General features: G+C 36.7%; 1 protein-coding gene across 1 annotated transcript in view; it reads left to right on the top strand.

Moving 5' to 3' along the window:
• The window catches only part of nrxn3b (neurexin 3b), a 248514-nt gene that overhangs the window by 11039 nt on the left and 209778 nt on the right, over window positions 1-27697 (top strand). The window lies entirely within an intron of this gene.

The raw sequence follows: 27697 nt of genomic DNA, 5'->3' as shown, positions 1-27697 counted from the left end.
GGGTACAATATATGCCCGCCATGTGTTCTCAATGGCGACAGACAGCCACGCCGATAATATTTTATTACATGTCTTTCGTTCAAAGCGCTCGTGTCCTTACAGGTTTTGAAGTGTACACGGAAGGTTAGTTCTCCTGGCAGAATCTGAGTCAGACTTCTAAAGCAACAAAAGGAAACAGTGCCCAAACACTATCCATGAGCATCTGTTAGCATCAATTGAAGAATGTGGATGGGCGAGCATTTTAATGCATCTTAACCCTGATTTTAAGAGAAACACCACCAGAGACAAGCATGCTCATAGAGTATTACCATGTGCATGTAATTCCCATGTGTGTGTTTGTACAAGAACTAACTCTTACCCTGCTCATACTACAATTTATTCTGTTCCTGTCTCTGTCTTTTCAACTGTTCTCCCTGTGGTCCCCTCTCCTCCTGTGTTTCTGTGTGGAACTTCTTCAACCCTCCTGTAGGTAGAAACAAAGGTATTGCACGCTTTCCTTAATATCTGAGTCGGTAACATTAGCTACATCAGATTGTAATACTGTAGGTATGAGCTACGCTGCTAGTAAAATCTACTGTACAAACTTTAGGTTTCCTTTTTGCTACAAACATCACATTTTTTTATAGTAAATTATCTTGTTCCATGGATGATTGGATATTTGGAAAAGAAATCAGTTGATAAATGTATTGTTAGTCCACAAACATTTATTTGGAATTTATTATTGGGATTAATCATGATGAATCAATTCTGAAAAAAATGTTTGTGTTTATATTATATATGTGTGTGGCGTGTATATATAAAATGATAACATTTACAAAAATATTTACACAAATATACGGTATATACTTTTATATTGAAATATAATTTTCATTAATTAAATAGAAATATATATTACTCATATTACTCTTAGATTTTTATTTATATTAAATGTATACATGTATGTTTATATTTATTTCTATAATCCATATAAACATACACGACGCACACACGTATATAAAGCATATACACACACAAACATTTATTATATAACTGATTAATCGATTTGACAATCCTAGTATTTGTTGAAGATCTATTGGTGATCTCATCTCTGTTAAATGCATTAACAGGCTGGATTTTGAGAATGTTAGGCTATAGGTTGGTTATTCAGAGAGCTCTTCTGTTTTGGAGTCGGAAACTACCACTGTTACCTTCTTTGTTAAGAAAAGTAATCAAATCCGTGCTGTGGCCTTGCGGTTAGCTCTTAGCAGGACACTGTGTCTCCACCAGACACATGTGACGTGAAAAAGTAGATTGCAAGCGTTAAAATCAATTGAGCTGTCTACACCAGAAGCACCCATTGTGGCTTTAGTTGATGGTCACATGGTTGCTATTTTGGACACACTGCACACTTAATTCTCCCTGTCTGTCTGAAATGAAATATTTAGTTAGCAAGTATTAGTAATAGTTATGCAAGCATTCCCAGACATAGCACATATCAGAATAGACACCAAACCTTAACCACTCTTCTTAGTGTTCTTGAGGAGGGAACTGAAATGAGCATTTCGCCAACTCTCACTTATGTTTTAGAGAGATGAGATGAGGTTATTAGCTTGGGCTAATGACAAAGCGCCGCAGTGCTGGTGCCGAGGATGATGAAATAGATGGTGGCTGAAGGTCATCCAAACGGCTTCTGCTCACAGCAAATCTCCAGCTGGCACACGAATGGACTGGAGGATAAAGTGAATGTGGCTTGGTGTGTTACTCCGCGTATTGCATTGTGAGAGATATACTCTGTGACTAGTCGTCTTTGAGGAGTGATTAGAAGAGTCAGGAGAAGTTCAGCTCTGGTTTGGATAATCTCTATTCGGAGCTTTAGAGTCTCTCTGTACGCCTCTGCTCCTCGGCATTCAAAGTAACTAATTATTCCTTCAAAGTTTCTGCCTCTTTTATTCTCTCATTCTCTCTCTATGTTCATTCCAATGCTATAGATTTCTGCATGGATTCATCCTAAAACCCATTCTTTTGTGGTACATTAGATGAATACACACAAGCTTTAAACCAGATGTCTACAGTATGTAGAAAACCAACCTTAATTTTCACCTTTAAAACACTGCTACCATCATGTAGAACACTTGGTGATGTAATGCTAATCAAACGCTGGTCCAGAAGAAGTTTTTTAACACTATTCAAATGTTTGAACAAATACAAGCAACAGAATATTTATAACTGAATCAAAATGTTACATAAATATCTTTGAGGTTTAATATGTAGGATTTTAAAAAAATGAAAGCAGAAGCGAAGTAGTCTATAGAATACAATATGTCATTTATATAATATGGTGAACCATAAAAAAGCCTCACTGTAATAGCCATGATATTTTAAACTGTGATAATACAATTTGCAAAAAAAGTATAGTATATGTACTCAGTACATAGTGTCTTGTAGAAAGCCACTATACTACAAGAGTGTAGTAAGGCATTATACTCTTTCATATGGTCATTTTTCTCTGGTTTGACCCTGTGGATATATCCTCTTAACATCACTGATTCTCTGTCCCTGTGCTCTAGTGTGCGTCAGTGCTTATGTAACACGGCGAGCGCAATTCAGACTCACAATGCCCTTAGCAGCCTGTAACATTCAGACACTCACCCCTTACCACAAAGAAGTGTGCATTTGTGCCTTGTTCACTTATATGGTGAACTTTTAATGGAAGTTTCTTGTCAGTCGCGTCTTGTGGGCCCATTTTTTAATTTAGTTTTATTTCAGGATTCCCATGTTTGCACTTTCTCTCTTCAATGTGTTTTTGTTGCGCTTACCCCTATTCAAATGGGACTAAAGTTCTCCCTGAGGAGGTTTGGTAAATTTGTGTCACAGAGGCACTTTGTGTATTTTTTGTATGTGTTTTTTTAACACGCCCTCACAGTTATACAAAAAATAACTTGTTTTTGCCTTTCCACTCCCTTATAAAAGTCAGGTATGATGAACTTCACGTTTTCTTTTTGCGTCATTCAGTTTTGGTCCTCATCTCATCCTTGACTCCCTCGCTGGATTTTTCTGCTTATTGATTATTTGCTCACTCTGCTAATGCACTCTCTTTCTCACAAACAGCTCTTTAGCATCACTCAGCTCTCAATCAAGTTACGTTTCCTCCATTTGGTCTTTTATATGTCAGTATTTTTTGGACATTGAAGTAGTTTTCCGTAATTCAATTCAATTGTATAGCACTTTTCACAATACAAAGCAAAGCATCTGTCCATATTTGTTGTCCAATAAAATGCCCTGTAATGTAAACCTCCTTCACTTATACCAGCTGGTATGGACTACCAATAGTAAAACATCCCAATATACCCTGCAAAGACAATTCAGTAATGAATTCAGTTGTAAATTCTCCCAAAAAATGGATCCTTACAAGCAGGACAGAATTTGGGGCAGGGCTATTTGCTTAAAAGAGAACATCTTTTAAAACTAAATGCTATTTGCTATTTTAAGGGACAAAGTTTCTATTCAAACACTTGGTATTTGAGAAATAAAGACTTAAGAGGTTACAATCATTGTTGGGCAAATTACCTCCAAAATGGAATCAATTATATATTTCTAGTAATTGTATTTTAAAATTAATTAGTTATTTTACAATAATACTTTCTTTGAATTGTAATGCGTTACACTACTTTTGCTTTACTTTTGAGTAAAAAGTATGACTACCCTGCTGAAGAAAACACCACAAAAATTCTAATGGTTTCCATTAAAACTCCATTGGAAAACATTAGATTGGTTTAAATACCTTTTTTGTAGTGTGTTTTGGACATTATTTGAGTATAATGTCATGGTGTCATCAACAGAACCATAAAATCCAGTAGAATTTATCTGATGGTTTCTATGCATTCTAAAATGCTACTATATAGTTTACGGCTGCTCACTGTACATCCAGTGGAGGGCTTATTGTGCTCATCAATGTCACAGTTACTCGGCCATCCAATCACAGCGCAGGAGGGGCGGGAAAAATACTGCATCAACCTTAAACTACAACCGTATGTCGGTCTATAATGCCTAAAAACAATGCAGGAGTTAAAACTTTATGATTCAAGTGTAAATATCTGTATCAGGTTATATCCCTGGACTATCACAATATTAAAACTTGTTTATTAAAATAACTACCTGCGAAAGGAATACTAGTTAGACAATACTTAGTCTGACATTCCGTATCAAGGGAAACAATGTGCATCAATGCGTAGTCACGCGCCCACAGTCGGCGTTTTCAGACTTACTTAAATATGAAAAATAAAGCGCCTCAAATATAAGAGGCACAGAGAAGGCTCATGACATTTAAATAAAAATCGCTGTCAGAATCACAAAACTAGACAAATAAAATGCAACCTATAGTCAAATGAGAGGGTCTTTCTACTTTTTTTATTTTACTGCGTTACAGCAAAACTAATACATCAATAGAATATCGTTAGTTTATAAATGTGTTACTCTCAATTTTGTTACGTGTGAACTGTTCTATCAGATAAACCTCCAGTAAGGGGAGGGGCTAAAGTGTTAAGCATGCAAATGTCCTTGCACTGGCTAAGATATTATGCAGATGAGATGCTAATGAAGGCACTGCTGGCAGTGTGCTGGATAATCAAACGCTGATCAGCACACAGCAGAACTCTCATTGGGCCCAATCATCACCTGTGCAACTCTATAATGTTACATTCCTCTCTCTGCCATAACCTTTAACACACATGGACTGCTCAGGACAAAGGACATGTCATGTTAAGTGTGGGAATAACAGCATTTGTTTGTATCATGGATTTATTTTTATGGAGAGCTATTGGACAGATAAAAAAAACGTGTGGACAAATATTTACAGTCTATTTACACTAATACACTATTGTAGATATTCCCACTGGTTTGTTATTTAAATATGCTTATCTCTTGCTAAGATGCATCTGATTGGTCTGTTGTTTTAAAACTAAGAATAATCTTGTGTGCAGCCTGTCAAACTTGATAGATACAGCACATCATAGCACGAGAGGCTGAAAAGCAAGACATGACTTACAGAGACCAGCAAAACGCAGTGTAAATGGAATGCAAGGACATTTTTGATTTGGTTTTTATGGAGGACTGATTCTTACTTTGGCAAAACAGTATACAACAATGCAAAGGTTTGTCATCATCTATTCATTATAACTAAAAGCTTATTGGAGTAGTTCACCTTCAAAATGAAAATTCTGTAATCATTTACTCACCCTCTTTTCAATTTAAAGCTGTATGACCATTCTTAAAGTAAACATTGAATCATTATGATATAAAAGGGCATACGTGCAGGTTTTCTAAAATAATCATTTTCAGCGCTCTTAAGTAATAAAACAATGTTGGATTGAATGTATGATGTTGATTTTATTCAAAAATTCATAGGAACAGGTACTACTGAGTAACTGACATCTCGCAATACGGCAGCAGCTTTGTTTAGTTTTGCTTCGCCAGCGAAAATGGTTATGGTGTTGCGAAAAATACACAGAGGCACAAAGGGAATTCTCTTTCAAGTCTATTATTTCTCCTTGCTCTCTGTGAAAATGTTTGAACAGCTCACACCTATGTTACTGTGAAAGTCCTCTCAAAGGATCACAGAAACCTGATCATAGCGTCGTGTCATTGGAGCCCGTCGTCGTAACCGTTCCTCCTTGTGGGAGTCCTGACAGAAATGCAAAGCTTCATAATTAGTTTTTGAATGAGAGCGCCAGCGGTGTGGAAATCTGCTGAGTTGATCATGCTGTCTTATTTCACAAAATAAAATGTAGTTTTACTCCGAGTAAGCTAGAGGGAAGGTTTCTTTGTCCTGTTGTGGTGAAGGTCGTAGCAGAATGTGCGATGAATGGATTTTGAGAGAACATTAAAGTGACAGATATTTAGAAGAATGCTTTTACCGAAACCGTTCTGGGGCACTATTGACTACTATAGTATAAATAATCTACTATGGTAGTTAATGGTGCCCCAGAATTGTTTAGTTTCCCACATTCTTTAAAATATAATCTTTTGTGCTATACATGACAAAGAAACTGCAGGTTTGAAACAAATTGACAGTGAGTACATTATGACAGAATATTAATCGAACTGAACTGTTCCTTTAAGCTCAACCCCTAAACCTAACCATGCAATCGAGATCTTACGAAATCTTACCAATTTGCCACCTGATAATATAGTTATGAATTGCAGTGTGATTATGTTTGGTCAGCTCAAACTGTAGTGAATTATGGGAAACTGCACATTATAATTTAATGTGTAGCATTTCAAGAGTGGCCTGCATTGAGATTACTTTTTTTCTAGAAATACGTGACTTTAATCATAGCTGTGTGTGTGTGTGTACGTCTACTCTTACACTGCTAATCAATATTCTGCTCAAGCGTGACGCTGCTTCCATGGCAACTCCAGGAGTTGAGCCCTGGGGCCATGACCAGGAAGTGACATTTCATCCAAGCCTTCAACACTCATGCAGAAGCTTTACAGCTAACTGTAAATTCATCACACTGTGTGAGTTTTTCTGTGTCTACGTGTGCTTGAATTAGTGCGATCTCACCGATCAGCGGTGAGATTCAGCCACTCCCAGCGATGTGGCCTTTATGTTTAATTGGCACACTTCATCACGGCCGTAAGTCAGGAGGCATCAGTTTAAGATCAGACGTTTTCCTCCTGCTAGAGTTATGATGTTCATTAGTGAACCCCAGGCACCACGCAAATCCAATACTGTGTTTACCCGCTGTATCGTGTTACCTGCTCGCTTGAAAATTATTTAATAACAATGTCTAAATTTTGTTTGGATGAATCAAATTCATATTCATTTTCTCCCAGATATGCCAACCTGACAATTATGGGAAGATTATTCACTTGTGTTAGTAAACAAAATTACATGCTATACTATTTATCTTTACTTTGTAGAAAGTGTTCACAGGCCTTACTTCAGACATTTTGTTTACCTTCGCCCACACAGATTTTCTTATTTTATGTAAGAAAAATAAAACATTCACAATAAATCTAGGATTGAGGGGATTTTGGGAAAGGAGAGTAAGGCGACGGCCCTTCCTGTATGTGTGGCTTAGACCTGTTTGAGTTATTTTGTAAATGCCTCGGATTTAGTATTATATGAAATGTCCATGGAGGTCCACAGTCTATTCACCAAGCATCTGCAAACACCATCTAAACATTTGCATTTCTGATGCGATCAGTTATTTTTTAGTGCCCCAAAATCGGTTAAAAACGATATGTTGAAAGTAAACTGAACTGAAAAAACCCCTGTGAAAACCCGGTTATACTCCTGCAGCTGTGAAGCCATAAAAATACCGTAAAATATATTTTTCTTAAGGAAAAATGTTTTTCATGTTATTTTACACCCACTTGTAAATGTTCAGTCCTTATGTAATTTGAAGTTTTGCTTAACATATATTTTTTTTAATTCTGTAAAATAAAATTTAAACAATTGAAAAACAAAAAAAAATGTAATAAACATTTTTGCATAAGTAAACATTTTTTTTATATTATTTTACACCCAACTTTCCTGTAATTTGAAGTTTTGTTAAACATATTCTGTAAAATAATTTTTTTTTTAAAATTTAATAACAATTTTTGCACAAGTAAAAATGTTTTTAATGTTACGTTAAACCCAACATGTACTTTTGCAATCTATATCTCAAATTTGACATTTTATAAACAAATGTAATAAATCTGGAAATAAAAAAAAAACTGTAACCTAACAGTTTTGTAAAAGAAAAATTGCATGTTTTCATGCTATTTTATTCCCAAAATGTACATTTTTAGTTTAATTCTGTAAATTGACATTTCATAAACATATTTTAAAAACTCTTTTATACCAAACTAGTTTTCTTTTTTGTAAATATTTATAAATTTCTGAAACACATAAATATTTTGTTACAGTGTAGATGTCCACACACAGAATTGTAAATGTAGCATGTATCATAAAGTCAATGCATTTTCCTCTTTCAGCATTTTCTCTGCTAATTTACACCCATATAAGATTGACAGGCTTGGCTGATTTGTGTCACATTTGCCCTCATCTCACTGTCCTGTGTAGTCATTGATTTTTACATAATGGAACCATTGCAATCTGTTCCATTCCTGTGCACTTTGTCTTGCTGTTTTGAATACAAAATCACACTCTGTAATTTTAATCAGTTTCTGCTGAAGCACTATCACTGGAATCCTCTAGTAAAATGTGAGTTTCAGTAAATCATGGTACTCATAGGGAACATGTCCTGCGGCTAACAGGAGAATGAAGCAGCGAGCGCTTCTCTAAAATAAGAGAGGCGTCTACGTCAGAGTTAGCAGGAGCTCAAGGTCATCGCCTCTCTGGCAGCGGCTGCTTAAGGTTATCAAAGGGGGCCGTGACTCAGCGGCTCCTAAGGAATCATTTGCATTTGAATCACTCGAGTTGAGCATGCTGAGGAGAGCAAATGGCCGGTTGACACAGAAATTTCAAGTGGCTTCTGCAGTGTCCTGCAGTGTGATGTGCTAGAATCTAGTATAGTTATTATTATACATGTATTATTAGGAGCTTATGTTCATTAAGGAACTGCATGGAATATGTATATCTTTTAAGTTCATTTGTGACATTGCAGGACAAACTGGACAGGAAAGTTAAGGCTAGCTAAGAACCGTTCAATAAGTTCCTGTCAGGCTCTGGGTGGTGTTTCAAACTATTAGAATTAGAACTACTAAAAAAGGAATTTGGTCTTCTGTATGTGAAAGCTCAAATGAACATCTGCTTGGTTCAGTTACTGCATACATTCATACTGTCACAGAGGATGTACACCTAAAGTAAATATGGACTGATCGATCTTGATGATATAGATACTTTCAATACTCATGTATCTAGACGATTGATTCTCTCACACAAACACACACACACACACACATATATATATATATATATATATATATATATATATATAACAATCCCAAGAGAAGTATGTTGTTTATAGTGAATTTAATACTCATTTAGCATTACAATTGGTCTGAAGCGAAAACAAGTGAACAGACATCGTGTTCTTGAATAAGCACTCAATCATGCTGTGTTTGACAGGGGTAATGATGGATTGAAGAGGCATCTGGAGTTATTTCACTTTAAATAATGAAGAAGCTAAATGTAACCGTTGTTAAAATGAGTTTAAATGACTTTTGTTATTTAAATGAAGTTGTTGAAGCTGTTGCACAATGGGCTAAAATGCTACACTGTGAAAACTGCTAGATTTTTGTTCCAACCAACATTACGTCTACAGGGACAAACTCAGAATATTTTGATAGAACTATAACCCAACAATGGGTCACAACAACCCAACTCAACAACCCAGAATTTTGGGTTAAAATAACCCTGCATAGGTTAATTTATAATCCAATAGTTGGGTTCGTCCCTTTCTGACCTAAACAACAGTGGCTGATTCAGTTGAATTTGTTGAGTTCACTTATTTCATTTTGTACATTTTGATATTATTTGCTTTCATGCCAGTGACTGTTAGATAAGGGTGGGGTTGAGGGTGACCAGCGATGGATCAGTGTTGGACCAGCGTTGTTTGCGTGTTCCAAAGTGGTCTATACCGTTTGGCAAAAAAATATATTCTGGTCTTATCAGTATTCTTACATGTTGATAAAGAATTAGGAAAGGGCTATGGAGTTCTTACAGTAGATGTCAGCTACCCAAACTGTGTTTGTCAGACACTAATGTAATGGCGTAAAACTGCTGACGTCAGTCTGTAGACAGTGTTTCTCTCTTGCCTCTTCTTTCTCACAAAGCTTTCAGAGATCTTGTGATGTCTAGTTCACAAGCTAGACTCAAGCGTCTGATATACAGCCAAGCCCGAAGGCTTGTTTTTAACTTGATGTCTAATTTCATGACAGTCACATCTATTTGAAAGAGAAACTAATATCACACATATGTTTTTATAGTGATATTTATACTTATATTGACAGTAATATTTGTACGTGCAATATATATATATATATATATATATATATATATTGTATTATTCATGATAGTTGATAAAGACAAATTGGAAAGAAAACCATAAAGAAAAATAACTAATTCACTATACCCTGTTAAAAAAAATCCATATGCTGGTTGTAGGTTTTGAACCATGGTAGCTGGTCATGTGCTGGTTTAAGCTGGTCATGAGCTGGTCCAAAACTGGTCATGTGCTGGTTTAAGCTGGTCATGAGCTGGTCCAAAACTGGTCATGTGCTGGTTTAAGCTTATACCAGCACAAACTACCTACCATGCTGTTTTTTTCAACAGGGTAGTCCTAGTATGTTGAATAGTGGTGCACCGGAGGGACCTTACCGAACATTGCCCGTTGGGCTTGGACCTACAATCTTTTAAGTTGCGATCCTAGATGTTTAACCACTGCATCATAGCACCTTCTTTGAGTTGAATGTTAAAGCCTAAGCTAGTCTTTGTTGTACTGCCTCTCCTCCAGTTACCTACAAGCATTATTTGACTGTGGGCTTGCATTAGGCTAATATGTTGAGGCTGCAGCTTTAGATTTGTTTGACTAGATTACATTTAGTTTGCTTGTGTAAATTGCTGTCGGCTGTGTTTGCCAAGAGCTTTGGTTTTCTCTCTCTGACATGATTATTTGATATCAGCCTTTGAAATGTTGATGAGACCAGCCGTACCACTTACCACACACTGTGGATCTGAGTGAAAACAAATTCCGTAAACAATGTCATTTCTGTGGGATCTTAACAAATTTCTAATATTATACATGAATTTCGGTTTGAGGTTTTTTAATAGCTTTAAAAAACATACTCAACCTTGAAGTACTGTATCATGCTGCCTTAGGCTGCTTATTCTCATGGGACTTAAGAATTCTGAACGTTAGAGGAATGGATGTTGTTTGTGTTCGGGGGCCGACTGTGTTTGTAGGTGTTTATTGAGTTTCAGTGGGCTTGTGCGTTTGTGTAACACAATATTCTTGTAATCCTACTGACACACTGACAGATGTATAGCAACCAGAGCAACATGTAATCATTAATGAATAGACTTGGAACGTTAAAATGATTGTAACTTTCAGTCTTACACAAGGAATCCTATTTATGTTCAAAATTCCTAAATGTGCTGCTAGTGTCATTTTTGCTATGCAGAACATTGACATGTTTGTCTTAATTATCGGGGAAACTCATTATTTTCAAATATTGTATTCATTATAATCAATCCTAATCCATACGTCTACAGTCGTGTTACACTGAATTTTTTATTATTTTACTACTTTCGTTTGAGTAGATGTAGCCATTGATAGAGAAAAACTACTGGCAATTTATTCAGGAATGTTCTAGGTGTGAAATTATTTCTCATTTTCGTTTCAACAACATGTTTTATCGGTGCAATCATTTAATAGAATTTATAGTTTAATATAAAGTATATTAAGAAACCATTTTAATTCAAAATTATGCTATTTATAGAAAATTACAAAAATAAAGATTATTTTGTTTTCTGTTTCGATTTGCATTTATATAAAAAAGGATAACAGAAAATATGCTCTGTGTTTTTTCAGACCTCATACTCCAAAGAAAACATGTTCATATATAGTTTTAAGCAATATTAGTATTTTTTTATGTATTTATGAAATTATCATTTTTTCAGTGTATTGGCATGCTTTCATTTCACATTTGCTGTTGGACTACTTTATGTCACTGAGGTTTGATTTTGATGAAATTCAGCAATCACTGGATGAGAATGACTACAATACATCTAGAAATCCTGATTAAATAAAACAAAAAAAATCCCATGGCTGTTTATATACATTTGTATATACATATATATATATATATATATATATATATATATATATGCATATATTTAAATATCTGATGATCTAAAGCTGATGCTTGCTACACTTCCGTGACATTGCTTTCCGCATATCAAGAAATCCTAAGAGACAGAAGCAGGACACCCTGCCCTCTGTCGCTCAGACCTAAAGTAATTGGAGTTGGTTTCCTGGCAGAATGAGGCCGTAGTGGTGGATCAGTAACCTACTGAACCTGGCTGGGGAAGATGAGTCGAACCACCCCCCATCACCCCTCTCAGAAAAGAATTTCAATGTGCATCCGCAGATGGAAACCTTCAGTAGAACATTATATATTCCACCGGGAGCGTTTTGGAGGTGACACGCAGATAAATGACTCCATTAGTTTGTTTGGTGGCGGTAATAACTGTGACCTTATAGGATCAGCTCATCATATTTAAAATATAGCCTGCTTGAATACCTTTGAAACCTTTGACCTTGTGAGCTCACCGTGTTGTCTAGGATGCTAATTTGAAGATCACATGTATTCAGCAGGAATCACCGATGTGTTTACATGCATGCTTCCATTTAAAAAGATGAACTCCTTGTAAACTCGTTGTGCGTGATCATCTGCAGTGATCGCTGGTTGGACTGCGTGTCGTAACACACCGGTGTGCATCTGGAGAGTTGTAGATTCTGCAATTCTCTTGTTCTTCTGTTATTTTGTCATTCTCTTTGAACGCTCGTGTCTCGCTCCGGCAGACGGCCGACTGAAGGTTGCCCTGTGCTTACTGTGTTCAGTATCCATGCCAGTGTCTGCCTCCTCCCACATAGCACTAGAATTTGTCAGAGGCTAGCATCAACCTTGTATAACGTCTCTTTTGTATGTTTCTTTGGCTGTTTACTATAGAATGTTCGAGAGGTTACAGCTCCTTTGAAAGTCAATGATGGACATTGCAGAATTGCAAAATGGCAAGAGGTTTCTTGGGAAGTTTCAGTCTGATTTACAGTTCTTGATTTGTACATAATTTCTGATTGTACGGTTGTTAATGAGATTTGTTCATATTCAGATTTATTCCCAGAGTTAAAATAAAGTTTCAGGGAAAGTTTCATAAATGGTTTTCTAAAAACCAATTTACTAAAACTACAAAAACTAAAAAAGATTTTCTTAAAGAAGACGCATATCAACAAATTTCCTTTTTATTCATTAAAAAGAAGGTACAGCATGCTTAAAAACATTCATTTCAAAACTTTTACTGACAGTTTAACAAAATTGTGAACATTGTTTTTATTAAATACAAAGTCTTTAAAACTCATTACTTAACCATTTAAAACTGTCAATCCCAAAAACAGAAACCATGATGCATAAAAGATTTTAATTTTTTATTATAACAAAATTTAATGCATAAAACTACCTGTATCGGTAATGAGGATGAAAAAGTGTCGTGACAAGAGGATATTGAACTTTTTACTTTAACTTTAATACAAAAATAATCTGTTAACCTTGTAGATTAAACTCAATTTACTGTAAATATCTTGTGTACACAGTTCTTTAAAAATGTTACACAGGATGAGAATATCATTCAGGGACACATCTTATTTCCACTATTTCTTAATTTTTATAGTACATGAATATTCTGTCAATACATTTTTTTGTCATGTGGAAAATCCTGTAGAACCTGCAATTGTTTTTTCCAAATTATTTAAATTTTACTCTGTTTAATTGACTGAGAATTTCAGCAGAAAAAGCAACAATATATGTAAATTATTTGTTCCTATGTAGAACACAAATATGTGTATTATGATCATTTTCTGTGTTCTGCAAATTATATGTTTTATATAATATTTTTACTGCCATGATGTTTCAGTGGTTTGTGAGAATGACCCAAATAGCAATTGCTTAGAATGGACAGCAATTCTTATTTATTTACCAGAACCATCATCAGTTTCATATGAACTCATTCCTTAACGCTTCTAAGCAGGTCAAATCTTTTTCGTTCATTAAATAATAAAAAGGAAGAGTTCAGTGCTAGTGGCTGTTTTTGATCCAAGGTTCAAGAAAATGTGGCGTTGTGCCTCTTTCCTGTAAATAATGCAGCTGCCATTGAAAAAGTTGTTTGTATTGTTGCCAGTTATCCGTTCTGGTTTGCTTATTCCCACTGGTGTTATACGGGTCAGCTTTATTCCAGAGTTAGAGCTGCTTTGGGCTAGTGATGACATCACTGCGTATCCCGCAGGAATATCTGGATCTAGTGCATAGATAACACTGTCTTTCCTCCAGATCTATTTTTCTACATAAAAAGCAGAGGTTTTTCGGCCATGTTTCAATTCCATTTCTTGTGATTGCAGTATTCTCTATGATCTTTACACTACACTCCAGGACTCCAGGACTTTCCATCAATGTTCTCTCTCTTTTTCCGGGTGAGAGTTTCTGACTGTGACCTCTGACCTCTCTGTCAGCATGTATGCAGCCATGCAAACATTGACTGACTGATGTCGCCCTGACTTCTGATCTCCTGTCACACCTGCCTGTCAGTCTGCCAGAATCCTTTACGTATCCCATGGACGGTAAGGTTATGGTTCCTCTAGAACCAGTGTCAAAAAACAGCTTCTGCGGATGTACATTTCACATAAAATGAAAGCTTCTGAAAATGAATGGCATTTGTTTGCTACAATTACATACTGTAAACAACTTGCTTTGTTTTCGTTTGCTTGTCAAGACTCACACGTGATGTCTATGATGTCAGTGTTTTTACATATTCCTGTTCACACAGAAACAACACCATTATTGTTGTTATTATTATATATACTTATTTTTACAGACCCCAAAATGCTATTGTCGTGTTGATGAATGGTCAAAACGCGGTTGAAAACTGTGTCATGTTAACGCCCCCCTATGACTCTTCTACCCCATCCAGAAGGGTTTTAATGTGTATAAGGTTGAACAGCTGCATTAGATGCGACCACCGCTCCAAATTAGTGCATGCTAATGTCAAACATTAATGAGTACACACAGCAGCATTTGAGGATCATAACAGAACAATAGATTCACATTAGTGTCATTTCTGCTTGATGATTTCTGCTGGTGTCTCCGGTTCGAATGAGAATAGTGGAGGATTTTGGTTCTATAAAGGAAACGTTCTGTCCGATCTGTGTTGGGGACATGAAGAAGAAACTACTCGGTGACGTTCTCTTTTTTTAGCTTGGCTCATGACTGATTTGGCTCATTAAAGAGAGAGAGTGGGAATTAATTAATGTCATTAAATGAAGCATGCTGAACCCTCCACGAGCTGTGAACTGAAGTGTAGAAGAAGAGAGCGAGGAATGGGACATATCGAGAGAGCGATGAGTAGATCATTATTTTCATAATTATTATCATTATTTTTATCATTTTTGTGATGCCAGCTGTGACATTTTCGCACGAAACAATGTTTTAACATGACGAAATAGCTCTATTATATAAAATGGATAGTAGAGCGGTTGTATTTTTGGCACGCAGATGCACATTTTTCACTGTGTAGGTGTGTGTAAAGCTCAGAAGTTGGTTGGAACTTTAAAGGTCATTTGTCTTTTTCCACTAAACATCTCTCTCTCGCTTGCTCGTATTCTTTTTGTCCCATTCTTAGTGTCCTGTCTTGGCACAACATGTAAAGTTTCAAGCAATAAGTAAATTGTTTGTCCAAGTAAAAATACTGTGAATCACTGTCAGTTAGAATTTATTTAATGTTTACTGCATTGTGGAACGTGGATTATTTTTGAGGTCCTAAAGACTGAATGTAGCAGACATTGGCCTCTCTTAATCTGGGGCAAACGCTTTTTGCCGCTGTTGTTTCTTAACCGGTAAAGCAAGCATGGTCCAAGGTCATGGGCTCGATAAATAATATACCTTGCAATGTTACTTTGAAATCATGCATTTGGCCAAGTGCATTAATTAATTTTAGCAAATGTGAAGTTTGTTGTGTTGAATAGGTGAGATTCTGTGGCACAGCAAATATTTCGAAGGAAAAAGCAACCGAGAGAGAGAGAGAGAGCGCAAAAGGAAGGAAAAGCACTTTGACTTGCGCCTGAGGGCAAAGTCACTCAAGAACATCCACGGAAATTCAGCTGACCTGCTTTTTCAGCGTGCTTTTTCCTCTTTACCCGGAGTGGCATTTCATTTACACTCCATCATTCTTCTTTTCTTTTTTGGCCTTGTCCAGGAAAAACTGGGTTTCTCATTCCCCTCCCCTCTCTCCCTTCCTCCCTTTTACTGTTTTTCTCCTCCCGTCCGCTAGGCTTAAACCTCTCTGAGGAGAATGAAATGTGGCCACTGATGGTGTTGTTTATTCGCCTGCACTGTTTTCATTGTTTTACTACGTGATTCAGTCAAGTAATTATGCAAATCAGGTAACGGCGCGAACGCCCCAAAAATCTGTGATGAGCGCAATTTGCACTGCGCAATTCCCCGTCTAGGTTGTTGATAATGCGGCAGGCTGACACCATCTCGCACACTTTACTGTGACTGCATCACTCCACCATTGCTATTGAGACATCTGAATGGGCTCTTCAAAAGGCATAAAGTGTGCTCAACTATATCGCCAGCCTGAATATATGCCTGGTTACGCTGTTCTCCATCATTTAATCGTACAGATATGATCACTTCTGTATACAAGCCTACATGCACCAAATCAACAGCCACCTAAAATAAGGTTAGTGGGATAGTTTGCCCCTAAATAATTATTTCTTCATCGTTCGCATTAAATTTGAATTAAATACAACGTAGCACTATTTTAATGTAGGAAACTGTCTGAAAACTGAATTGTTGAGGTTAGTGAATTAGATTCGACTTGTTTTTGCCTTTAAAAGTAGTGCGACTGTTTCATGAGTTCACCCCTAATGCTCTATAGTTCTTTTTCTCTGTTGTATTTTTTTGTAAATGTATTCCTTTCTTACCCACTATCTCTTTGTCCCGATTTCTCTCTCTCCTTTCTCTCTCTCTCTCTCTCTCTCTCTCAGTGTGATGGGTCAGTATGTGTTCTGTATTTGAAGGGCTCTCTGGTGGCTTGCTGCGAGTGTGCGCTTTGCTATTGATAGGTGTGGGTTAAAATATGCAAAGCTTTAAATAAATATGGAGACGCGGTGCGAAGTGCTAGAATAACGAAACAAATCTCCTCTTGCTGGAAGAAGGTGGTTATCTGCTCTCAGCCAACGTGGCTTTGATTAATCACTGTGTTTACCCTCTTCTGTCCTCGCTGCTATCCCAAGATGCACCACAGCTGGTTTCTCTCGCTGGTGCATGATTCATTCCTTATCTCTCAGAAAAAAAGATAAAACATGGGGAAGAGTTTGATTTCTTTGCTCATGTGAGAGAAAGGTTTTCTCAATATGAAGACCGTTTATGCCAGTTTTCACTGTAGTTGAATGAGAACTGATTACTGAGTCATTGATTATCAAAAATAGTTTTCATTCTATTCCTTCACTTGTGTGTAATTAACATTTTGAAAGTTTGAATTTGAAAGCTGAAATTTTCAATGTGATCTGTCATGTTAAGTATTTTGAAAGAAACACACAGAACAGGACTGTTTGGGGCTAGAGCACACTGTACTAACATGAATTGTCTTTGATGCCTAACCCTTTAGTTTTACCTCAGAAGTAGGATTTACAGAATGTCAAGACTTAGAGACACAATTTTGCACTATATTATTTTATTATAAACCACATTGTTTTATAAATGTCTTTGTTCTCCTGAACACAAATTTTTTTAATTTGAAGAACGTATGAAAGCAAACAGTTTGACCATTGTCAATTTCCCTCTATATAGTCAATGTTGACCAAGAACTGTTTGGTTACCAGCATTCCTCCAAATATCTTCCTCTGTGTTGATCAGAACAAAAACATTTATTCAAATTTGCAACAACTTGAGGGTGAGTAAATGATGCATTTTTGTTTTTGGGTGAACTGCCCTTTAACAACAACCTGTAATGCATTCAGCAATTTTTTTTTTTGTAACTTTAAATTGTTATTTGAAATATTATGTGTAATCATGTTCAATATACATTATAACAAGGAAGGCGGGACGAGAGCGTGAGCTGTGTTTATTTTGATAAAAGTTTGTTTAACGTTGGCCGGTTCCCGCCTCCTTCCTTCCTTCCAGGGTTTCGGCACCAATGTAATACAGTTCAAAGTAGGGAAGGAAGGAGGCGGGAACCGGCGGACGTTAAACAAACTTTTATCAAAATAAACAAACAATAACACTGAATTAAAAGGCCGGCAGCCACCTCACAGTCGACTGCCGGTTACAAGAACATAAATACAAACATTACACATGTCCTTGCGCAGTCCTCTCTCCTCCCTAGTCATGTCGCTCGTCCTCTTATGCTACCGATCTTCTCTGTGAGATATGCAGGGCCGGTGGCGTGAGTGATAGTGGGAATCAGCTGAGCACACACCGGTCCCGCATATCTCACGGAGGAGATCGTTGCCTCACGGATCTCGTCCCGCCTTCCTTGTTACTTACATATTTTATATTGCAATCCTTTGGCTCAGTGGTTAGAGCATGGCGCTAGCAACACTAGGGCATGGCTTCAGTCCCAGGATTGCACATACTTAAAAACAAATATACTGTATAGTATAATGCAATTTAAATCGCTTTGGATAAATTCGTGAAGGTTAAAGTTACATTTTATTAAAAAAATATATGTTTGTTGCCCTAGGGCACTTTTGTAACAATTTTTTAATATTATTTAACATTTGATATGTAATAAATTAAAAGGTTTAATAGCAAATAAGAAAGTTTTTTATTACAAATTTTATGTTACATTTTTTATTAATGCAGACCCTCTGAAAGGAAAACCGGTTCAATTTTGGAAAAGGTTAATACTTCTTTTACTTTTGTATCTTTTTGCTTGTTGACCTTCATCTCTTTAGGCATATGAAAAAGCAGACCCACTGTGTTCTGATGTGATGGCAGAACAAAGACGCAGTCTGAAACTCAGTTCTCCAAAAACACCCTCATGCTCTTTGATCTTCATTCACTCACACCTCTGCTGACAGTAGAGAACTTGATTCCCGTGGAGCTACTTGAGAAACTCAGCAACTCTCTCTCTTCACCTTTTTTCCGGCTTTTACTTTTTCCATATATACGTAAAGGTTATGCATACTGTATAGAACGGAGCAGAACTAAACGTAGCAAGAGTTAGTTTTCATGTGGCTGGGGCAGCACACAGCTACTATTAGTTACAGAAATAGAAAAATTTGACTCGCCCCCCTATTTTAGAAACTTTTTTACCATTGCCATAGTCTAACACAATGTCAAAGTATTTTGTGAGGTGGCTAATTCTTCTTATGATATTATTCGTACCTTTTTATTAAGATCTGCTTCTGCTACTGATAGGTTTAGGGGTGGGGTTAAGGGAGAGGCTTCAGTTTTGCTTCTTTCTAATAACATTTTTATACAATTCTTATCGTACGAAGTCAAACTCATTAGCCACCTTTTTAAAATACATATATGCATAGTCATATCATTAGCATTGAAAACATGCTCTAATGAAATATAAAATCTGATTGTACTGTATGTTGCTTTGCATAAATTAATATAATTGATATTAGACATTTTTAAAAAGAGGTCAGCTATGGCAAATATCCCTCCTACAGTGTAAATCTTTTTACAGTGCAATATTTTTATACGTTTCTCATTTTTAGAGGAAATGGGACATCCATCCTTCATGATCTCAAGGTGCACTTAAAACTGCGGCACAAACTTGTACATAACAAGTTATACTGTAGCTTAATTTAAACCATAAGTTGGGCCTGTCCACATTTTACCCAGAGCCATTGAGAGTTGCGACAGTCAGTCTGTTTGAATGGGTTCAAGCGGGAGAGACAGTGGAAGCAGCTGTATTTGAAACACATTTCGCTAAATACCAACACAATATATGCACTGATTACTATGTTGATTAGATGTATAATAACATTTTGTCAGATGAGCGTTAGAGAGACCGTATTAATCAGTTTTGTGTGTTTACTTTGACTTGGAAGAATGCATAATGTGCAATACATACCGGTATGCATGCATTCATCTGTTTCTTAAAGCCAAAGTATGGTCCATACGTCCGTGTACCGTCCGCATGATGCAACTTTTGTCCCCGTGCATCCCATTTTTTGAGACCACGCGGACGTGCCGCGTACAACAGCGCATGCGTAAAAAAGTGCACTAGCCCTTAGGGGTCAATGCACACACCATCGTCTTCTCCTCTTTCTCTTATTTTCCTTCAAGAACAATAAGCAAAGAAGCATGTTTTTTTCCATCCTCGCTGGTTGCTGTTCCTTCTTTATCTCTGTCGTTGATTTGCAGTGAGCCTAATGCAGTTTAGTGCTGCCCACTGACGGTCTGGTGGAGTAGACATACTCATTTGTACGGCGCATGTGTCGAACTCGTCAGGAAGCTGTGCGGACCCGTTTGTGCGCGAGACGGACAGTAAATTATATCCGGGCCTTTCTGCTTCCATGATCATCAGTACATACATGTGAAATGATGTTAAGACATTCACATAAAAATTGTTTATAGGAAATTATTCAACTACACACACAGTACAAGAAAAGCCATTTTTATTTCAGAAAACAATATTTCGTTTAAAAAATATCCTTATTATAAAACCCCAGATTAACAGAGATGTAATTTATCAACTAACCTGTGACTGTGTTTGGGAAACAGTGAAATGAATGGGCTTTCAATGTTTGGAAGTATAGAACCCTCCCTGACACAAGTTACTTCTGCATTTCATTCTTCCAACGGACGTCTACGCTCGTGTCGCAACTCCGTTTTTCAACGGCTCAGATTTTACCCAACCCAGCATTTTAAAACTAGCCAACTCTCTCTCTTTCTCTGTGGCGGCAGTCCCTGCATGCGTGCAACTCTCTCTGCGCCCCTGCATTCTGATCCTGTTAGGTAGCAGGTGGGGAGATGTTTGTGCGAGCTAAACTCAGCAGCAGGGCTTTGAACAACCCAGCAGGCTCTGTCACAAACCTCTCCACTAGTTGGGAGGGAAGATCCATTGTTGTGTTTTATTTTCCTTGTCGGAGTTGTGACAGGTGTGTTTACGTATCTGAGGCCGGAGCGATGTGTTCTGACAGACAAACGGTGGCGTTATCTTCTGTTGTCACACCTGATGGCCGGGACACATGGCGGAGCGAGCGGGTTTTATTATCATATATATTTAATCAACTGATTTGTAGTGTTGTGAAATATTTTTTTGTAATAGGAATAGTGTAGTATTAGGTAAAGAGTGGAATTATATTTACAAAAAATTTGACATTTGAATATTTTGTTGGGGCACTGCCCATATAGACAAGCTGTTGCTGCTTTTAATATGGAAAATATTAATAAAATATTAAAAATATAAAATATTGTCTCCTATGCGTATGTGTGACTTATGTGCATACGCATCAGGTTAACGTAAATGAAGTGTGATTTTATCCTATGGCAGCTGAAGTGGCCTGTGCCAAGACTAATCAGCCAGGTGAATTCATTCCCTCCTCTCGCCGCTATAAATTTAGACAAAGGGAAACGGCACCCTTAATCTGACAGCAGTATTATTCATGCTGTATGGCCTGAACCAAATTATGTTCCACATATTTCACAGCGCTGCCTGCCGACTGTCTAAGGATCTGGATTGCCCCATAAAAAACGCAATTGTTTTTAAGATGGTTTCAATTTGTGCATAGATCATCTATGCAAAATACTGCACATTAATTTGCCCGGAAATTGTGTTTCACTGAAATGGATAGAAATGAAGGAGTCCGTGTTGTGAGGTGCAGCAGATAAGAACCATGGGATGCAAAATGCATCAGTAGATTGTGTTTGTCAAGGTCATTTTTTGGTTCAGTCTTTTTCATTCGCAAAGATGCATCAGGGAACGTCATAAAATTCCAATACTTCAGCATTAGTGTAGAACATCGCTACAGAATGAGATGGTTTTTAATAAATGTAGGTTTCAGTTTGAGTAAGTTAAACGCTTTAAGCCTAGCATACTTGTTCTTCAAGTGCAGCTTAAAAAAAAAGTATGTCTACGCAGTATGTACAGTAAATACCTTTTTTACATTTGAATAGTGCTCAAAGGACAAATAACTAAATACTGCGTTCAATTCTGGGCTAGATATTTAGAAAAGCTATTTTTAACACATTTCTTTTTTAGGTTAATGTTTATTCTGTTGTTTGAAAAAAAAAGAGATTGGATGGTCAATACAGAAAGTCAGACTTTAAGTTCAAAATCTAAATATTCATCATTATGACATCAACAGACTTTTTGCAGTCGGGGTGTGCTTCACTGGCTTAGCATATGATCTTATATTCATGACTGCACTGCCAGCTGGGAGACGAGACGTGATGCCCAGTCAAACCTTCATCAGTAGATCTGACTGCATGATGAGGGAAGTTTCATTGCTCCAGACCCCAAGCAATGCTTCAGTGCCAGAACGCATTAGCTCACTGTCATTCATCTTCTGTACCAGCACTACGTCCTTGCCAGATATCCCTTGGTTTTTGCGAGACTCATCTGTTTGCAACCAACTGATCTGAGTTGAGTTTAATGATCAAACGTGAAGGAATGTTTCATCTCAAGACTGTTTAAGGGTCAAATCTCAAGCAGTTTCTGATCTCTGTGATCTAGATGTATAACAGAGAATCCCCGAGCTCATACTCTGTGGGATGGACGCAAACATGATTCCGCGTTCCAAACGCTTATCAAGCCAATGCGTCATAAACATGATTTCACAACATTTCATTTAAATTTAATCAGTCTATATTTGTTATATCTATCATTATTGTTTAGAATTATATAGTTGTTTTTCTCTTTCATGTCTGGAGCAAACCAATGAACTTGTGTGCCTGGCAATATTTGAATCATTTTCTTTGATTTTGATTTGAATCACGTACGTCTGGTAAACAACAAGGGTAAAACATAGACAGTCAATCAGAATCAAATCTAATTCACACGGATCCAACAAACACCAACATTCAAACTAGATCCAAAAAACGTCAACACCATCAACGTAGGTTTGCATGGTGTTCTGGTGCTGTGGTAGCATTGCGATTTTGAAGTTTCAAAATACTGGTGATGCCACATTTCATTCCTAAATTAGTCTGTGTTTGAACGACTCCAAAGAGTTGATGATTCTGTGAGTCGATTACAAAGACGGGTGCTGGTGTTTTGTAGAAAACTTGTAGTATTTCCTACAATAAACTGTAAAAATACCTGCAGACACTATAGTGTTGTTATAGATTTTAATTATGTACCATGATACTTGGGTATTTTGCATTGTGATACTTATGCTGGTATAGTACCATAAAATATGTTTATGGTATTGTGACAACCCTACTGCAAACGCCAACAAACACCAACAAACATTCAAAATATACATTGATCCAACAAATTTTTTTAATTCAGCGTGAATTAGCCTTAAAATTTGCCTTGAAAAGTGAAATAAACATACTGTTATTTTCCATTGATGTTGACAATAATATGATTATTGTTATAGTTATTTTCATAGCAAAATGCCAAAGAAATGACTGAGATTGGATGAAAATATTCCAGTGAGTATATTTTGACACTAGTGTCTTTTGTTGAAACGTTGAATACATCACCATCGACACAAGTCCCCCCAATGTGATTTCATCTCATTCTATTTCTCCAATCATTTCTCAGTAAAGGGGGGAAAGCCATGAAAAATGAATGCCTTGTGGTGAGATGAGTGCAGTTTAAGTGTCTGATGTCATATGTTGGAACTGTTCCTGACGTGGAGGAAAAGGCCTGTCTTACAGTCTTTATTTCTCGCTCGCTCACTCTCGCTCTAAATGGAAAGCTGTGCCATTTTTATCAGGAACCTCCTACAACAGATGGATTAAACGCACTCTCTCCGTTCCGCAGTGTCACAGCTGGGAAAGCTTTCCAAAGCTTTCATAATTATCTAATGACACTGAGTTGCTACCACACTGGCTTTCCATTAAAGCCACTTCTGGATGTATACCACACAAAACAATGGAAGGTTATTTCATTAATGAATAAAGTATGCATGTTGAGTTCAAGCTTGGTGTAGGCTGCAATGAGAAATATTTTGTAAATGGTCAATAGAGGAACATCGGGAACTGTCCAAGGTACTGAACCTTTAAGTTAAATCTAGAGCAGTGCTACTGTCCTTTGTTCAGAATTTATACCAGGACTGGACCGCGGATTAAGGTTTAAGTGTATAGCGTTGAAGGTTACCACTGGTTGGTTGATTTCTTCATAATTATGTTTGCAAAAAAGCATGTTTATCCACCGACAACCTTGGGAGAAAGCGAAATTCTTGGTTTTGGATGATCTTGGTGATCAATATGTGATGTGGTAAACCCAAAGTCCAGTTTTGTAGGAATGCATTAGGTGATATTATCTTTATGTATCGTTTCCTATTCACTGAATCAAAATTGACTTCTTCTGTAGGCTACACTTGCTTGCAGTGGCGCTCTAGAGGAAGCTGAATATGGGGTGTGGCTGTACTTTCTAGTGACTGCTGTTTGATTCTGTGTCCAATGATGGTTTGACATGGTGTAATCCTCTTTCCTTGATCTCTTCTCTCCATCTGGTTGATCCCAACACCCATCCCTCCTCTCTCATCCCAAACTCTCACTCCATTACTATACACTGTGTATCCTCTCCAGTTATACGGCAATACGCTTTAATCGCTCGGCTACAGCCAGAACACCTCCTTTACCACCTTTGCCTACCATCTAGTCTTTTTGTGGGGTGAGCATTAAAATAAACTGGACAAGCAGAGATCTGGGCCACTCCTGTTCTTAATCTTATGAAGATTGTTATTTGTCTGTTAATCTCGCAGCAACTTGGCTGGATGACCTCCTTCATAGAAAACATAGGAAACAGGTTGTACACTGGAATAAAATAATCTTTTGAATAAAAATAATCCCTGGCCGTAGTAACCTACTTTTATCAGTGATGTAGGTTTTATCTGTACATTTGGGTAGAGGCTTTAAAACGTTAACTAGAACAAATATTTCAATTATAGGATTTTTACTCTTTTTACTTTGCACTATTGTTTCGTTTGTAATAACACTCCTTTTTGCACCTACACTTATGAATATGTCTCTGACTGCACCGGCATGCTTGCATTTAGTCACTCACTTGCTTTTGGAATCACTTAGATTTGTTTTCATTGGGAAATCTGTATGCCATTTGTAGCTTTAATTATGTATGTGCTAGAGGAAACAACTTCACATACATCAGTTTTGTAAAATTGAAAACGAAAAGGACGGGGGTGTTACGCAGGCCCGGAGGCAAATGGTTCCTTCCGTTAATACTCTGGCAGCTTGCCAACAGAGCAAACACCAGCGCAGTATGCAGAGATAACCGCAGCGCTGGGGACGCTGAAAAGGTGACGTTTTTTATAAAACAAATGTATTTCCCTGGAAAAGTGTCGCTGAATCCAGGTCAGTTCTATGATCAGTTCTCAGCTGGAAACATTTGCTAAATGATCAACAGCTGTGCTGTCATCGCTGTTTTTGCAGGATTATTGGTTGAGGTGTGGTTATGTAAAAATACTGCATTACTCCACACATTTCAGCACCTACATTACATTAGTAAGGGGGCAAATATAAACAATTATGTATTTGGCTGTTCCACAGAGACGTTCACTGCCCTCCTCTGCTGACTGCTGATGTGGACGCAGTAAGCAGGATTAGAGATGATTGAAAGGATTTGAGAGCGTCTATACTGATGACACATACTTCTGGAGAGAAAGAAGGTTTAAAGCATTTGTTCCTGGTGGGTGGGTCATAGGTCTGTTCGGATAGGGTTGTGAACGGGAAGGTATTTGGTCACAAATTCAACTATTGCACACAAATTTATGCTCTATGCATTATGGATGAAAGGACATGCGTTTTTGAACGACAACATACTTCAAATGTAAAAGAAATGGCTCTTTATAGAGCATTAAATAGTTATAATATTTTAATTTTCATGGGCCCATTCATGAGAATTATGGAGAGTTATGGATGTTACAATTCACATTTGTAAATTTTTACATAAAATTTGCTCTTGATTAACCATTGAAAAGGGTAAATAATTGGCAATTCCAATTTGATATATAAATTCTCAGTGAATATTTATTACCAATATATTGAACCATCGGTTTTATCTATTTTAAAACAGGGCTGTTAAATATTTTTTTTATTAATATAATTTTTTGCTTTTATTTTTTATTGTAGTAACATTTTTAGCAGATTTGTACGACAGCGTTTTAGTTCCACGTTAAAAATAAAAAAATAATATGATTTCGAGAATAGAGTCGAAATGTTACGAGAATAAAGTCAAAATGTTACGAGAATAAAGTCAAAATGTTACGAGAATAAAGTCGCAATGTTACAAGATTAAAGTTGAAATGTAACAAGATTAAAGTTGAAATGTTACGAGAATAGAGTCGAAATGTTACGCGAATAAAGTTGAAATGTCACGAGAATAAAGTCGAAATGTTACGAGAATAAAGTCGAAATGTTACGAGAATAAAGTCGAAATGTTACGAGAATAAAGTCGCAATGTTACAAGATTAAAGTTGAAATGTAACAAGATTAAAGTTGAAATGTTACGAGAAAAGAGTCGAAATGTTACGAGAATAAAGTCGAAATGTTACGAGAATAAAGTCGAAATGTTACGAGAATAAAGTCGAAATGTTACGAGAATAAAGTCAAAATGTTATGAGAATAAAGTCGCAATGTTACAAGATTAAAGTTGAAATTTAACAAGATTAAAGTTGAAATGTTACGAGAATAGAGTCGAAATGTTACGAGAATAAAGTCAAAATGTTATGAGAATAATGTCGAAATGTTACAAGAATAAAGTTGATATGTAACAAGATTTAAGTCGAAATGTTACGAGAATAAAGTCGAAATGTTACGAGAATAAAGTCGAAATGTTATGAGAATAAAGTCGAAATGTTATGAGAATAAAGTCGAAATGTTACAAGATTAAAATTGAAATGTTACAAGAATAGAGTCGAAATGTTACGAGAATAAAGTCGAAATGCTACGAGAATAAAGTCGAAATGTATTTTGATTTGAATGAACAGAATTTTTTTTAAGTGTTAATTTCAGTTAACTAAAATAACCTTGTTTAAAAAGAGGGAACAAATCATACATTCTAGATGTGACAAAAATTTCACGTTTTTGGACACATAATTTGTATAGGATGACTTTACAAATGGTGAAGCGACGCCTCTTTATGGAACATAAAATAGTTACTATATTTTAATTATTATGTGTAATATTATGTGTAATGACATTATTATCTCATTAAACGTAACAATTTTTTAGTAATTTGGACAGTTATGATTCCGACAATATACTTACCTGACTATGGAAAACTAACCCACAAATATTGACATCTGACCTATCAGTATGGTTTATCCCTTAGGTAAAGACAAAAAATTGTTTATCCTAAAGTTGAAATTGACATAATTGACAAATTGAATAACCCAATTAATAAAAAATCATCAGTGATTAACCAGTCAAATAAAAAAATGCCACTTCGGGACTAAAATGTAGTTGACCTCTCTTCCCAACAAGTGTACAGCTGAACATGACAAAAGATTTTCCATATCACAGATCTACATCACTGTGAATCACCTACTGGTCCCAGTGCCGTACCAACAAGCAAGCCAAAAAGATAAAACAGTGGGTATGCGCTACACTCAATCGTATTGGGCGATTTCTCATTTCTGTACTTTCAACAGGCCGCTTTTTGAAGCTTGGTAAAGAGAGAAGGAGAGTCTGAACCAGAGAGAGCATGATTCAGACAGAGTGAAAAGTAAACGGGCCTCTGGGGCTGATGGGAATATTCATCCTTCTGCAAGTTTGCTGATTAACAAAGATTGTTTTATTTCTGTTTGCCTCTCTCCTCCTCTGCGCAGTCTGTTTGTTCAGG

The sequence above is a fragment of the Triplophysa dalaica genome, chromosome 13, assembly GCF_015846415.1.
Source record: "Triplophysa dalaica isolate WHDGS20190420 chromosome 13, ASM1584641v1, whole genome shotgun sequence".
Taxonomy (NCBI): Eukaryota; Metazoa; Chordata; class Actinopteri; order Cypriniformes; family Nemacheilidae; genus Triplophysa; species Triplophysa dalaica.
Note: the sequence above shows the minus strand (reverse complement) of the source record. Positions and strands in the feature narration are given on the sequence as shown.